Below are 14,461 nucleotides of genomic sequence, written 5' to 3' on the forward strand. Positions count from 1 at the left end.
GTAAGTATGTTTCCTCGGGGTTCTGCTTCACTCTGAGACAATGACATGAGGTTTTGGGGAAGGTGGCATGGGACAAGGGTTCAAATCCCACCATAGTAGCCAGTGAGATCAACTCAATTAATAAATCTGGATGTAAACCTTAATCTAATGGTGTTTATAAAACCGATCTCAATTGTCATTAAAAAAACCCCATCTAATTCACGAAAGCCACTTAAAGAAGGAAATCTGCCATCCTTACCCAGTCTGACCTACATGTGACTCCAGCTCCATAGCAAGGTGGTTCACTCTCAAGTGCCCTCTGAAATGGCCCAGTAAGCTCCTCAGTTCAAAGGCAATTAAGGATGGTCAACAAATGCTGGTCTTGCCAATGATGCTCACGGACCAGGAATAAACGAGGACATAAAGTAACTGCAAATCATGGGTGTGGTAAATGAGCTTAATAGAACCATACAGAAAAACAGACCTGCACACTCGCTCCATGCATAAATGCACTCAAACTCTCTCAATACACATGCACATAAAAACAATGCACTCGATAGGAGTATGATTAAATGTGTTTATAGATGAATTAATAATTAGAAGTTTGAATGACTGATTTAGAGACATGAACTCACAATCTGGCAATGGCAACTGGAGAACTTCAATTAAGTTAATTAAATAAATCTGCAATTAAAAGTGAATATCAGAATGGTGACCATATAGCCGCCAGATTGTAATTATAAACCCATCTCCTGTTCTTTTGAGAAAGAAATCTGTCACAGGGTACATGGTGGTTAGCACTGCTGCTTCATAGCAGCAGGGACCTGGGTTTCATTCCATCCTTGGGTGACTGTCTATTTGTGTAGAGTTTGCACATTCTCCCAGAGTCTGTGTGGGTTTCCTCCGGGTGCTCTAGTTTCCTTCCACAGTCCAAAGATGTGCAGGTTAGGTGGATTAGCCATGGGAAATGCAGGGTTACAGGGATAGGATAGGGATGTGAGTCTGGATGGGATGCTCTTCAGAGGGTCAGTGTGGACTTAATGTTCCTGGAGTAAGATCACCTCATCTTCCCCCTCGGGACCCTCCAAGCATACGACATCAATATGGATTTCACCAGTTTCCTCATTTTCCTTACCCCACTCATTCCAGTTCCAACCTTCCAACTCAGCAGCACCTCATGACCATTCCTACATGTCCATCTTCATCCCCACCTATCTGCTGCACCCTCCTCTCTGACCTATCACCTTCACCCCCACCTCCATCCACCTATTGCACTCTCAGCTACCTTGTCCCCAGCCCCACCCCCCCTCCCATTTATCTCACCAACCCCGGGTCTACCAGCCTCATTCCTGATGAAGGGCTTTAGCCCGAAACATTGATTCCCCTGTTTCTCGGATGCTGCCTAACCTGCTGTGTTTTTCCAACACGACACTCTTCGACTCTGATCTCCAGCATTTGCAGCGTCCTCACTTTCTCCTAGTTGATTCTATGAACAGTGTCCCAGCACCTTGCCAAGAGGAGGAATGGGCGGGGCACTGTGCTGCCCTTTCCTGCAATGCCCACATTCCTGGAATGAATTCAATAGCACAGCATCCACCTCTATATTTTGAGGAAGTAACCAAAACAATTGATGAGGCCAGAGCAGTAGAAGTTATTCACATGGACTTTAGTACAGCCTTTGGCAATGTTCCACATGGTACACTAGTTAATAAAGTTAGATCACATGGGATTCAAGGTAGGCTTGTAAATTAGATACAATTAGTTTTACGGTAGAAGACTGAGGGTGGTGGCCAAGGGTTGGTTTTAGGACTGGAGGCCTGTGACCAGCAGTGTTCCGTAGGAATCAGTTTCTAGGCCCATTTTCGTTGTGATTTATATCAATGATTTGGATGAGAATTCAGGAGACATGGTTAGTAAGTTTGTGGATGACACCAACATTGGTGGTATGTGGACAGTGAAGAAGGTTACCTAAGATTATAAAGAAATCTTGATCAATCGGATCAATGGGCTAAGGAGTGGCAGATGGAGTTTAACTTGCAGCAATCCAAACTATTGCACTTTGGTAAAACAAACAAGGGCAGGACTTATACTATTAATGGTAGGGTCCTGGGTAGTGCTACAGAACAGGGAGACCTAGGGGGTTTGGTACATAATTCTTTGAAATTTACGTCACACAGTTTGGTAAGAAGGCAGTTAGCACGCTTGCCTTCATTGCTCAGATCTTTGAGTATAGGAGTTGGGACATCATGTTGATGCTGTACAGGATGTTGGTGAGGCCTATTCTGGAGAATGTGTACTGTTCTGGTCACCCTGCTTTCAGAAAGATATTATTAAATTAGAAAGAGTTCAGAGAAGACTTATCAGGATGTTGTCAGGTCTGGAAGGTTTGAGTTACAGAGATAGGCTGGATGGGCTGGGACATTTTTCACTGAAGCACAGGAGGTTGAAGGGTAACCTGATTGAGGCTTATAAAATAATGAGGAGCATAGATAAGGTGAATAGCAAGGGTATTTTCCCAAAGGTGGGGGAGTTCAAAACCAGGGAACCTATTTTTAAGGAGAGAGAGAAAGATCTAAAACGGACATGAGGGACAACATTTTTACACAGAGAGCGGTTCATATATGGAATGAACTGTGAGAGAAAGTGGTGGCTGCAGGTACAGTTACAACATTTAAAAGGCATTTCGATAAGTACATGAATTGGAAAGATTTGGAGTGATTTGGGTCAAACACAGGGAAGTGGGACTAGTTAAGTTTGGGAACATGGTCAGCATGGACTAGTTGGACCGAAGGGTCTATTTCCATGCCGTATGACTCTATGACTCTACAGTCCATCAGACATTCAGGTACCTACCATTCAGCCATGATCATATTGAATGGCAGAGCGGGCACCCAGGGCCGAATGGCCTACACCTAATCCTTTTTTTTACATATTTCTAACAATTTAAGACTTAAAATAACAGATACAACTTCAAACTCTACACTGTTATTCAACACTTACTCATATCCCCATCCACCCCCATCCTCGTGATTACATCAAGAGTGAGCAAGAACAGGGTTATTAATGTTGGCCTCAGTTGTAGGTAGACCTTGTTACAGTTTCATGAGCGAATTCTCAAATGCTTCCCTATTTGTGCTACATTTTTCCATCATGTTTTTGCCTTTTCGGAGGGCATTGATGCCATAGTTGGGAGACAGGGTGCACCCAATGGTTGGTGGCGAGGGTAAACAAACTCACAAATGACCAAGATGCAAACGGTGGGAATTTTCTGCAGCAGGCAAAGCTGGATAGCTGAGGCTCCACTGTGATTAAGGAAACTATGCGCAATCTTCTCTGCACCTGCTTTTTCTAACAATCACTTCCTTATTAAGTTTCAAAAAAAGTCTGAGTTCCTGTGAAGTGCTTCCATATGGCTGCATCCTGAGATTTCATTGTGCAGCGGAGGGAGAGCACACAACACAGCATTATCAATGACTGCCCTTTTCATGTTTCCCTGTGTGCCTGCTAACAACCATTTCAAACATTTCATTCACTGCACTTGGCTTCGAAATGCCGGAAGATGTTGCCCTCTCCTTTATTTTTGTTGACAGTTGGAGAGTTCTCAAGGCTGGGCTGCCAAGAGCCACCTTCAAAACCACAACCTCCCCTCACTGTGAGAACATGGAATATAGAACATTACAGCACAGTACAGGCCCTTCAGCCCTCGATGTTGCGCCGACCTGTGAAACCAATCTGAAGTCTATCTAACCTACACTATTCCATTTTCACTCATACGCCTATCCAATCACCATTTAAATGCCCTTAAAGTTGGTGAGTCTACTATTGTTGCAGGCAGTGTGTTCCATGCCCCTACTACTCTGAGTAAAGAATCTGACATCTCTACTATATCTATCACCCCTCAGTTTAAAGCTATGTCCCCATGTACTAGCCTTCACCATCTGAGGAAAAAGGCTCCCACTGTCCATCCTATCTAACCCTCTGATTATCTCATATGTCCCAATAAGTCACCTCTCAACTGTCTTCTCTAATGAAAACAACCTCAAGTCCCTCAGCCTTTCCTCATAAGACCTTCCCTCCATACCAGGCAACATTCTAGTAAATCTCCTCTGAAGCTTTCCAAAGCTTCCATATCCTTCCTATAATGCGGTGACCAGAACTCTACACAATACTCCGAGTGCAGCTGCACCAGAGTTTTGTACCGTTGCGGCATGATCTCATGGTTCTGAAACTCAAGCCCTTTGCCAATAAAAGCTAACACACAGTGTTCCTTCTTAACAACCCTACGGGTGGCAACTTTCAGGAATCTATGTATCTGGACACCGAGATCCCTCTGCTCATCTACACTACCAAGAATCTTACCATTTGCTCTTTATTCTTGTTGCTCCTTCCAAAGTGAATCACCTCACACTTTTCCGCATTAAACTCCATTTGCCACCTCTCAGCCCAGTTCTGCAGCTTATTTATATCCCTCTGTAACCTGCAACATCCTACCCACAACTCCACTGACCTTAGTGTCATCCACAAATTTACTAACCCATCCTTCTATGCCCTCATCTAGGTCATTTACAAAAATGACAAACAGCAGTGGCCCCAAAACAGATCCTTGAGATACACCAGTAGTAACCGAACTCCAGGATGAACTTTTCCCATCAACCACAACCCTCTGTTTTCTTTCAGCTAGCCAATTTCTGATCCAAACCGCTAAATCATCCTCAAACCCATGTCTCTGTATTTTTTGCATAGCCTACCGTGGGGAACCTTATCAAATGCCTTACTGAAATAAGTTGTATCAGTTCAAATGTGTGGGGTTTGACCCCTGCCTTCATTTTGTGTTGAAATAGGCTCCACGGATGGGCCTCCTTTGCTGTAGGGTTTGGTGACTGTGACCAGTACGACAGTGGAACTGGGTTCCATCTGGAGTGGTCCTGTATAGGAGAGGATGGACATCACTGATGTTTCAACCTACAGGGTAGGCCAGGTTATATCTGACTATACAAAATTGAGTACTGCCATTGCTGGAGATCAGAGTGGTGCTTTTCCAGCACCACTCTAATCTATGTCTGACCCTTTTCTCTCACAGACTTGTCTGGCTTTCTAACTTGGTCTAAGTCACGTGCCTCAATCATTTCCTGCAGGAGCAAGTTCAACCTTTGAATCTTTCACATGAGAGACAACATGTCTCCATATTTCTCTGTTGGATTTATGAGTAACTATCCTATATTCGACAGTTTTAGTGTTTCCCCACAGCAAAATCACTTGAACCTCTCTATCCTCTCAAATGTGTCAAGTTAAAGATCTCCACTAGATCTTTATAGAATTCCACACTGCGGAAGCAGGCCATTCAGCCCATCGAGTCCACACCAACCCTCTGGGGAGTGGTCCATCCCCATCCCTGCAACCTTACATTTCCCATGGCTAACCCACCTAGTCTGCACATCTTTGAACACTACGGGCAATTTAGCATGGCAATTCACCTAACCTGCACATCTTTGGACTGTGGGAGGAAACCAGAGCACCCACAGGAAACCCACGCAGACACGGGGGGAATTTGCAAACTCCAAACAGACAGTCGCCTGAGGCTGGAATCAAACCTGAGTCCCTGGCGCTGTGAGGCAGCAGTGCTAACCACCATGCTACCTCGAGGTCTTTTCTGTTTAAGGGTGAGGTCCTCAGCATCTGATAAGCACTGTTTATTGTTACATGGTGTGTGATCGTACGGCTACAGAGCAGCAGGTTCAGAATGGTAGAGTGCCACGGGAGATTCGTATTTAATTAACAAATTGCTGAGAAGAGGAAATAGTTAGCAGACTTGACCCTGGTGAGATACTCACCCCCTTTGTGCCACTTCACTATTACATTTACAGTTGAGAACATCTAATGGTGGCTTTCCTGACCACCCACCAACTGAGGTGCTGAAGTGAATCAATTAAAGGCCATTTGAGTGCATCAACTCGCCACCTCTCCAACCAGCCATCTCTTTGGTGGGAGGGAAAGGTGGCTAGTTTCCTGACTGGGGAGTCAGGATGACCAGCCTACTGCGTTTGGGCATACGATCTAATTGTGCAAATCTGGAGGGGGGAGCAATAAGAGACATGGATGGGCATCAAAGGGGGTAACCTCTGAAACCCACCCTCTTGCCCTTGACTCTGACACCTCCTCCTCTCTCCATGACCCCAACTCTTTAAGAAGAGAATTGACATTTTGGGTGTAAGCCCTTCATCAGGATTCCTGATGAAGGGCTTATGCCTGAAACATCGACTCTCCCGCTCCTCAGATGCTTCCTTACCTGCTGTGCTTTTCCAGCACCACACTCTTGATCCTGATCTCCAGCATCTGCACTCCTCACTTTCTCCTAGTTGATTTTAACATTCTAAATGTAAAGTCTAAAGTTTCCAGAGGGAAAGGGGAGGGGCTCTCTGTGGAGGAACAGCTGGGGCTGAGGACAAACCAAAACCGCATTTGGTCCACTTAGACTGGCCCATTCTTGAAGCCATCCATCTTTGGCTACATCCAGGCACAAGTTATCATTGCTGCCTTCACCAGAATCACTTCATTGTGGCCCCATCCTGTGCTGGCAAACCATGTGATACTGCACATTCTGTGGGGAGCACAGTGCAGGAATTGTACAGGTTTGATTATTAGGAGAGGTCAAGGTAGGTGCAAGGCTGGTTGATAGAGTAAAGGCGTAAAAGCACAGGCTGAGAGACAATGGGAAGTTACTGTGTTGGGAACGAGCTGCCTGTTGTTTTGCCTTGGTTCTGAATCCAGCTTCTGCGATCTCAACATCAGGGAATCTCCTAGCTCCACTGGGAGTCTCATTGTCGGCCAACAAGGCTCAGAGAACCAAGACTTTGGGGGGTTCACCCCGGACCAAACTGAATGTGGAGCCTTCTCAAAGTGACCCCTTCTATGACTAACCTCATCACACAGAATGAGAGCAGAGGGTGGTGAGTGTATGGAATGAGCTGCCAGAGGATATGGTGGAGGCTGGTTCCATTACAACATAAAAAAGACATCTGGTTTGGTATATGAATAGGAAGGTAAAAGCAATGACTGCAGATGCTGGAAACCAGATTTTGGATTAGTGGTGCTGGAAGAGCACAGCAGTTCAGGCAGCATCCGAGGAGCAGCAAAATCGACGTTGCAGGCAAAGCCCATCCTGATGAAGGGCTTTTGCCCGAAACGTCGATTTTGCTGCTCCTCGGATGCTGCCTGAACTGCTGTGCTCTTCCAGCACCACAAATCCAAAATATGAATAGGAAGGGTTGAGAAAGATATGGGCCAAGTACTGGCAAATGGGACTAGATTAATTTAGGATGTCTGGTCAGCACGGATGAGTTGGACCAAAGGGTCTGTTTCTGTGCTGTATGCCTCTACGACTCTGAGAGGCATACTTCCTATAGTGCCAGTGCCCACTCTTTAATAGATCTATGTTTTTAAATGTTAGCATTCTGTCTCATTGGGAACCAATGGTCTGGTGGTATTATCATCAGACCTAGTAATCCAGGGAGCCAGGTCATATTCTAGGAATCAAATCCCACCAAAGATAGAATTTGAATTCCATTTTTTATTTAAATCTCGAATTAAGTATCTAATGATGACCATAAAAACTGCTGTTGATAATCAGGAAAAACTCACCTGGTTCCTTTAGGGATGGAAATCTGTTTTCTTGACCCAGTCTGGCCTACATGTGACTCCAGATGCATAGCAATGTGGTTGACTCTTAACTTACTACTCAATCTGCTTTCACTGACCTTCCAGACCACGTATTCCAGCTCTTCACATCCCGCAAAAAAAAATTTTCCTCTGCTCTGATAAATTTCCAAATTACTTTCAATCTGTATCCTTTGGTGGCTAACTATTCTGCCAGAGGAAGCAATTTCTTGTGACTTGCTCCATCAAAGCTCTCATGATTTTGACACCTTTATTCCATTCTCCTCTTAACTTTCTTTGTGCTAAGGAGAACAATCTCAAACTCACTGACCTCTCCATGAAACTGCAGATCTATATCCCTGGTGCCATTCTGATTAAATTCTAATAACCAGCGAGTTAATTCTCTAATCTCTCCAAATCCAAGTTAGACAGCAGTTTAGTCCTCCTTGCCTCTGACTGGTAGAGCTATTTCTTACAGCTTCTCATTCTCACTGTTACAGGAAGTATTCCCTGTGCATGAAGCAATTTTAGCCCACCCCATTCGCTAAGAATGGACATGAACTGGCACTCCTTTTGCACTTCAGAGCAGATTAGAGTGTGCATTGAGGGAGTTAAAGCCCTATTTGCACTGTCTGTGTTCCCTGTGAGCTGACTCCAAGGTCATCTGCAGTGTGCAAAACAATTTCCATGCAGTATTGAGGTAGTGCTTCACTGTAAGAGGTGCCATCTCTTTTGGACAAAACATCAACGCACCTTCATGCTATCTCAGGTGGGCATGAATGATCCCACTGCATTACGTGTAGAAGAACACAGGTTTCTCCAGATATCCCCGGTTAAAGGATATCTCTCAACCAAAGCCTTGAAACATATTAACTGGCCACTATTCTGGTGCGGCTCAGTGGGCGTGCTATTGCTTTTGAATCAGGAAGTGGTGGGCTCATGTCTAGCGACTTGGGCTCTATAATCCAAGTTGACACTTTGGATCTTGGGAGGATCTGTTGAACGGTCAGGCAATTACATTGTCCTGGCTAATGTTCAAACAGTGAAGCTTCAAACACCATCGAAAAAGCAGATTTTCAGGTCAGGATCGCTTTGCTGTTTATGGGAGCTTGCTCGACATAAATTGGCCTCTTCGTTGACACTAAAAGTAGAATTACATTTCAAACATTTCACTGGTTCAACTTCATGGCCCGTGAAATGTTCTGAGATGTCCTGAGGTCATGACCAGTGCTGTGGAAACGGGTACTTTTTCTTTTGTTGGCAGTTGATGGGGTCCTGCAGTGCGTGTCTCTCCACAAAACAGTAACAGCATGCAAAAAAATATTGGTTGTGAAGTCATAGAGTCATACACCACAGAAACAGACCCTTGGGTCCAACTAGCCCATGCCAAACATAATCCCAACCTAAACTAGTCCCACCTGCCTGCTCCTAGCCCACATCCCTCCAAACGTTTCCTATTCATGTATCTATCCAAATGTCTTTTCAACATTGTAATTAATCCTGCATCCATCACTTTCTGAGGAAGTTTATTTCACATGTGAACCACCCTCTGTGTAAAACGTTTACATCTTAAGTCTTTTTGAAATTTCTCATCTCTCATCTTAAAAATGTACCTCCTGGTCTTGAAATCGCCCATCCTAGGAAAAAGACAACTACCATTAACTCTAACTGTACCCCTCATTATTTTACAAACTTCGATACGGTCATGTCTCAACCTCCTATGCTCCAGTGAGAAATGTCCCAACCAATCCAGCTGCTCCTTGTAACTCAAACCTTCCGTACCCAGCAACATCCTGGTAAATCTCTTCTAAAACCTCTCTAGCTCGATAATATCCTTCCTACAACTAGGTAACCACAACTGGATACAATATTCCAGAAGAAACCTCACCAATGTCCTGTACAACCTCAACATGACTTTCCAACTCCTGTACTCAAAAGACTGAGCAAATGTGAGAAACACTTTACCAGATGCCGGTCCTTTCCCTCACAACTTCACCCATTTGTATCCATTTACGCCTTTTATATGAGCACTTGTCCCAGGGGTCCTTTTACCAGGAACAAAGTGGAAAGGGAGTGGGAGAGAAGCTAAGGGAGGTGACCTAGATCCCAGCAAACGTGCAGTCTTTCTGATACAGTGGGATGTGAGTAAGAGAGTGGCACCAAGGCTGGCCGAAGAGATAAGCAATTGGAACTGACCACTTTACAGAGGCCAGTGGTGTTTCTACGTGGCATGAGAACATCTGCGCTTTACAGCCTTCAGCAGTTGGCTGTCGAGAGGTTTAAAGAGACAGTATCACTTTTGTTTGGCCTACAGTGGCTGTTTGTTCCAAACTCATAAAAACAAATCTCTGCGACAGTCCCTCCCCCTTAACATCTTTGAGCCTTTTAGTTTCTACTTTCAAGAAAAAGGTAATTGAATATCTGAAAACTTCAATTTAATTTAAAAGTAATTTCCAAAAAGCTACATATTTTTATTTGTGGTTAAGGGCCCAGTTTCCTCAGTGGTTGGTTTTATTGTGATAAAAGTAAAAAAATGAGTAATCAGGAGAACAGAAGGATGTTGTGTCTATAATTTGTAGCTTTCCACTAAAACAGCAGTTTTACTGTAGTTACTGATTTCAGATGATAATTTGGAGGAGCCGGTGTTGGACTGGGGTGGACAAAGTTAAAAATCACACAACACCAGGTTATAGTCCAACAGGTTTATTTGGAAGCACTAGCTTTCAGGGCGCTGCTCCTTCGTCAGGAGGTTGTGAAGCAGGACCATTAGACTCAGAATTTATAGCAAAAGATTTGTTCAATATATAATTTCAGTTGCATGATACTATAATCTTTTGCTATAAATTCTGTGTCTCATGATCCTGACCCACTAGTTACCCAATGAATGTTGTGTGACTTTTATCAGATTTCAAACCAGAACCTTCAGCCACAGTGTGAAGTGCATCCATTGTTAACTCATCCTTTTTATTGAATAATAAGCCAGTGTGCGTATATCCAATGACATACTCAGATGATATCTCAGGGAGTCATATTGTACAGGATTGACATGAAGCCCATCAGGTGCAATTCTCCGATTTTGCAAGGACCATCACTTTCCCTTCCCCCTCTCCCTTATTACATAAGCTGTTTTCTCTTTTGTGGCCAGTTAATGACTTGTGATACAAGGACCCACCCCCTAGGGGTTTAGGTAGCACCTCCTAAATAATGCACAATCCTTCCAAATGCAGCCCCTATAACCCCTATGCAGACTGTGTGATGCATTCCAGTGGGAGGTGAAGGAATCTCAACCAAACTCTCACCGAGACATTTGAATTTCAACGTCATTTTTGCTGCATTCCACTCAATGTTGAACACATTTTAACATTACAATTGTTCACATTTGCTAACATATTTATTCTTTTGATGAGAAAGGTATCTGTCATTCAGATTAATCTAAATTCAATGGACTTCTCTGTTCACATAGTTCTACAGAATCAAGGAGGACAGTTGAAGTTAAGGGATAAATCAAATGTAGAATAACTGCAGCTCTAACCTATAACCCTCATTAGCACACTTAAAAATGTGTATCTCCACTTCATCACCATGTGCACTCTTCGTCTCTGTATTAGGAAGATTTGAGTTGGCCTTACAAATTCTGTCACCAACTCTATTTTTTTTCATTTTTCACTCATTATTGAAACTATTATCTAAAACATAGACTGGCCATAGTTTAACACCTTGTTCAACAGGAATGAGTATGGAGGGACAGGAACGTGGGAACTGGCATTGAAGGCATTCCACAGAAAGTTCACTAGTTAATCCCAAGTGTGGAGGAGAGATTTTTTATCAGAACAAAGTTAAAAATCACACAACACCAGGTTATGTTCCAACAGGTTTAATTGGAAGCACTAGCTTTCGGAGCGCCGCTCCTTCATCAGGTGACTGTGGAGGACACCATTGTAAGGCACAGAATTTATAGCAAAAATTTACAGTGTGATGTAACTGAAATTATACATTGAAAAATACCTTGATTGTCTGTTGAGTCTTTCATCTGTTCGAATACCATGATAGTTTCACTTCTTTTGTGTGTAAATCACAAAACCTTTTTTTAAAAGTTGCACTCTCACGTTAGCTGTAACAATTGGTGTTAGCTAGACAATATGTTGAAGGTGTTAGCCTCCTGTTTTCTCTGTCTACGCTATAATGTTTAGATTGATTCTAATCTAAAAAGTGAGATAACAGAGTTTTACATGAATTCATTCCTTATCAGAACAAGTTGTGTCATTTTAGAAGAGTTTAGAAGAATGAGAGCTGACCTTATTTTAGCATATAAGATTCTTAGGGGACTTGATTTGATTTAATTTATTGTTGTCACATGTACCTAAGTACAGTGAAAAGTTTTGTTGAAAGGGTAGAGTCGTTGTTTCCCCTTGTGGGAGAGAGGCAGGGAAGTGGAGTTGAGGATTATCAGACCAACCATGATCTCATTGCTTGGTGAGCTGACTGGCCGATTTCTCCTCCTACAACACACACCAACATTCAGAGCCTCACATCTTTTCTGTCATTCTCAGAGATCGAGGCTGATCTGTCACCTAATTCTAACTCAACTTTGCCCAAAATCTCACAATGAATCTTAGGTTTAAAATTTACAATTGATTGAGCTTCAATTATTACCTTCTGAAGTTGGTTTTGCGTATCAAAGTGATTTCCAATTTCACTCGCAGGCCACTATGTCTATTGACCTCTGTGCATGCACAGTACTGTAAGCAGTTCAAGGCCCTATACCCTATGAAGGACTTCAGAAAAAGGCCAGTATTAATTTACCAAAACAATGCCAGGGTGCCAAGAGTTAAATTAATGTTCAAGTGAGATTATAAAACTTGGGAATTTAAAAAAGTTAAGGGGTGACTTGTTGGAAGGGGATTAAGAGGAACAATTTGGATGGGTAGAGGGAAACTATTTCTGCAGGTTGGAGATTTTAGAGGAAATAACCTAATAACGAGAGCCAGTCCTTTCCTTATTCTTAAATAAAAAACCGAAAGATCTGAGAATTCTGTAAATCATAAACAAACACAGGAATAGCTGGAAAAGTTTCGGAGGTCTGGCAGCATCTGTGGAGAGAAGTCAGAGTTAACGTTTCAGGGTTGAGTGACCCTTCCTCAGAACTGATAGCAGCTCTTGGTGATGTGTGATTTTTATTTTGTATAAACAGACGCTCTTGTTCGTCTTTTTTTTTTGGGGGGGGGGGGTTCTGATAGTAGATGCAAAAATACAGATAATATAAGCCAAAGGAACATATAAAGGACTTCGACTGTGTTTTTATAATTTTTAAAAAATATAAAATGGGAAGGATCCAATGATTTAAGTCAAATTGAATCACTATTACTTTCACTAGTGAGATACACATATATTTATAAATCTTTAAAATAACCGCATAGATACCTTCCCTAACAGGGAGCATCTCGCTGAAATAAAGTCATGCAAAGTCTGCCTCCTGAAAGAGACAAGGAACATCATTTAAACGCCTTGGCAAACTTTCCACCTTCAAGTCTTTTGAAAGCTCGATCTCCCCAATGATCGCCTATCGCCTCTGACCGTACAACCTTCCCTGTCTGATTCTCAGTTCTGATAAGGGGTTTGCAGGTTATGTGCTTGTAAATACTCCTCACTGCTGTTGATTGCACCCAGTGGGCTTTTATTCAGAGATGTTGACCGCTGATAGTTCTGGCTGCAAGGCGGAGTCAGTGCAAAAAAAACAGCCACTCGCCCGGACCTCCTGCTACCTCATCCGAACGTGTTGGATCAGTCCCAAGCCCCATTTCTCATTATCCTGTCTCTGCCCAGGCACTTAAAGGGGCGATGGAACACAACACTGGCCAGGCTAGCAAAACAAACTTCTGAAACACACGCTCATTCCAACGCACTCAATCCAACACTGACTAATCATTCCACAACACTGGAGAAATAATCCAGTGTCACATTTTCTTCTAGTGGTTATCAGAAGCTGCGATTTTATTCACGAATAGGCGGCGCTGATCAATTCTGATGGGCAGCATCCAGACTGGAAACGTTACCTCGCTCTCTGTCCTTGGATGCTGCCTGACCTGCTGCGCTTTTCCAGCAACACATTTTTCAGCTCTGATCTCTAGCATCTGCAGTCCTCACTTTCTCCACACTCTGTTTTTCCCAGGGTTGGGGAATCGAGGACTGGAGGGCATCAGTTTAAGGTTAGAGGGGAAAGAGTAAAAGGGAAGCTGAGGATGGTACGCATATGGAATGAGCTGTCAGTAGAAGTGGGCACATTAACAACATTTAAAAGGTATTTAGAATCCCTACAGTGTGGAAACAGGCCCTTCAGCCGAACAAGTCCACACTGACCCTCCGAAGAGTAACCCACCCTGACCCCCTACCCTATTACCCCTGACTAAAGCACCTAACCGACACATCCCTGAACACTACAGCATGGGCGAGTTGGACCGAAGGGTCTGTTTCCATGCTGTACCTCTCTATGACTCTAACAATGGACAGTTTAGCATAGCCAGTTCACCTAACACATGTTCAGACTGTGGGAGGAAACCGGAGCACCTGGAGGAAACCTACACAGACAAGGGAAGAATGTCTGCTTGGGTTTCCTCCGGGTGCTCCGATTTCCTCCCACAGTCCAAAGATGTGCAGGTCAGGTGAATTGGCCATGCTAAATTGCCTGTAGTGTTAGGTAAGGGTTAAATGTAGGGGTATGGGTGGGTTGCGGTTTGGTGTGGAATTGTTGGGCCGAAGGGCCTGTTCCACACTGTAGTGTAATCTAATCTAATCTAATGTGCAAACTCCACATGGACAATCAGTCACCAGA

The sequence above is a fragment of the Chiloscyllium plagiosum genome, chromosome 31 (assembly GCF_004010195.1).
Source record: "Chiloscyllium plagiosum isolate BGI_BamShark_2017 chromosome 31, ASM401019v2, whole genome shotgun sequence".
In the NCBI taxonomy this organism is placed as follows: Eukaryota; Metazoa; Chordata; class Chondrichthyes; order Orectolobiformes; family Hemiscylliidae; genus Chiloscyllium; species Chiloscyllium plagiosum.